The 2794-nt window shown below is 42.1% G+C and overlaps 1 pseudogene; it reads left to right on the top strand.

Moving 5' to 3' along the window:
- Positions 1-536: 536 nt before the first annotated feature.
- Positions 537-1314, top strand: LOC149238510 (pyrophosphate-energized vacuolar membrane proton pump 1 pseudogene; annotated as a pseudogene).
- The last annotated feature ends 1480 nt before the right edge of the window (positions 1315-2794 follow it).

Genomic DNA, 2794 nt, shown 5'->3' with positions numbered 1-2794 from the left:
GGCAAGAAGCTTCACAGGCAGCCGTTTGGCTTCAGGTACGTGACAAAACCTATTCCTCTATTGCATGAATCTAATTCAAGAACTGCATGAACGAATGGAGTGATGGAATTAAGCCATGAATTTAGGAAGGCTCACTTGATGTCCAGTTCTCTAGCAAGTCACGCAGCATGCAGGGGTCAGCCATGCACGTGAAAGTCAAAAAACGGACAGTTAGTGTCAGCCGCTTGAACTCCAGTGCAGCGGATCAAGAAGAAAACATACGGTTCATAAGTAGAACATGCAGTTCACGATAGCCTAACTGTCTGCATGGCCAACACATGTCTCTGCCACCTCACTCCAAAAATCACGCAGAAATCTGAGCGCTCAGCTGTTGGTCAACTTGCACTTGCAACATGATTCACTCGAAGTGTATTCAAATTCAGGTATTGCTTCCCTTTTTGTGAAGTTACATACTCTGAAATGCGAGCTCATGCTGTGGAACTATTGTTTGTCTTGTCTCAAGATGGAGATAAACGAAAATTAGCAGAACATCTTGAAGAAAAATATATGAAATGGTTAGCAAAACTTATTTCAACATCTTCAAATATGGTCTTGGCGGTTCTTCCATGGCTCTGTTTGGCAGCGTAGGTGGTGGTATTTACACCAAAGCAGCAGATGTAGGTGCTGATCTTGTTGGCAAGGTTGAGAGGAACATTCCTGAAGACGATCCACGCAACCCAGCTGTCATTGCTGATAATGTTGGTGACAATGTTGGAGATATCGCTGGTATGGGATCAGATCTATTTGGGTCCTATGCTGAATCTTCCTGTGCAGCTCTGGTTGTTGCATCCATATCATCATTTGGAAACTCTCATGATCTTACTGCCATGTGTTATCCCTTGCTTATTAGTTCAATGGGTATCATTGCTTGCTTAATCACAACTCTGTTTGCAACTAACATATTTGAGATCAAGGCTGTGAAGGAAATTGAGCCTGCATTGAAAAAGCAACTTATTATCTCCACAATAGTGATGACTATTGGCATTGCTGCTGTAAGCCTAGTTGCATTGCCTTCATCCTTCACTATCTTCAATTTTGGTGCCCAGAAGGTTGTAAAGAACTGGGAGCTTTTCTTCTATGGTGCTATTGGTTTGTGGTCTGGCCTTGTTATTGGTTTTGTCACTGAATACTGCACTAGTAATGCTTACAGCCCTGTCCAAGATGTTGCCGATTCATGCAGGACTGGAAGCAGCAACTAATGTTATATTTGGGTTGGCTTTGGGATACAAATCTATTATTATTCCCATATTTGCTATTGCAGTAAGCATTTTATGAAGAAAAGAAAGCTGCCGCAGTCGGAAAGTATTGTCATGTCAGGAACAGAAACGTGAATCAAGGTTAACCAATGGAAAAATAATGATTTAAAGGCCTGGAAACACTTTTTCCCATCCAGCTTCGGCATGCAATATCTATTCTCGGGCAGTTCATTGTATGTGTGTGCTTTTATAATACATTAGACTTGCCATTTGTGTTGGATTCGTCAGCTTTCAGGCAGCGCAGTTCAAGGAGAAGGCACCCCCAGCCAAGCAAGTAAAATCAGTGAAATTGGTTCTACAGGAAGCTAGCAGACTGTTTCTACAGGAAGCTAGTAGACTGTTTCTACAGGAAGATAGAGACTGTTTCTACAGGAAGCCAACGAACAGTTTCTACAGGAAAGTTTGAAAAGCGGGAAGCCAAAGGAGAAATCGGCCGAGATGCTAGCCAAGGAAGTCACCAGGGCCATCAAAGACAAGGGGAGAGATTTGGTTGCTCAGAGGATGAGCAACACTTTCAGTAGGGGGGTGATGATGAGCCCCAAAAATGTACAATTATTTGGGCTCATTCAACCTCCTAATTTGGCTTAGTCCACCATTCTCATTTGTTTATTGCATGTTTTTGATTATTTTTATGTTAATAGAGTGAATTTGGTTAGTCATTATGCCAACAAGTCTAATGGGTGCTTTGTGTAGCCTTTTTGGTCAACTTGGAGACAAAATGGAAGGTCTTAATGAGCACTTGGCAGCCAAATTCGTGGGAGAACAAGCTAGAGGATTTGTAGGAAGGTGTCCCCCTCATTTATGGGCCCTTACCTCGAATTCTCCACCATCAGCTCGGAGTTCAAGGGCCACCGAATCAATCAGCACAAGGGCAGCCAAGCAAGTCAAGTAGGACTGTTGTTAACTACAAGTCTTGGGCAGCCAAGTCCCTAACTTTTAGGAGGACTGTTGGGTCCTCAAATTGTATAAATAAGAAGGCTTGGGGCCTCATTTTGGTTAGCTAGTTGGTAGTCATTTTTGTAGCTAGTGGTTAGTCATTTCGTAGCAGCTAGTTAGTCAATTTGGTTTTTGCTCTTTGTAAGCCAGTTTTGGCATGACATTAGACTTTTGATTATGAATAAAAGCAAGCAGTTTTGGATCAAATTTTGAGTTTTTAAAGGAGCCTAAAGCTCTCGAGGTTGGGCCCAACCTGAGAGCTCAGGCCTCCTTCCTTTGTATCAATATTGTTCCTTTAGCATTTCGTTTCCATTTTCCTTTACATGCATTCGAGTATAGCTGCTGATTTAGATTTCCTGTAGTGGTTAAACAATTGCTGATTTGGATTTCCTGTAGAAGTTAAACAGATTGGTTTTATCAGTTAGAATTGCTGTAGTTGTTTGGAAGTAGGCTGAGTAGATTAGAGTGAATAACAGTTAAAAAAAGAACAGGCTGACTGTATGCTCATGATCCACCTCTTTCTAGAGGCAGGGATCGCAGACTGTGCTGCCCATTCAAAAACT

The sequence above is a fragment of the Pinus tabuliformis genome, chromosome 8 (genome assembly GCF_031772625.1).
Source record: "Pinus tabuliformis cultivar Carrire ecotype Pingquan chromosome 8, CPIR1, whole genome shotgun sequence".
Taxonomy (NCBI): domain Eukaryota; kingdom Viridiplantae; phylum Streptophyta; class Pinopsida; order Pinales; family Pinaceae; genus Pinus; species Pinus tabuliformis.
Note: the sequence above shows the minus strand (reverse complement) of the source record. Positions and strands in the feature narration are given on the sequence as shown.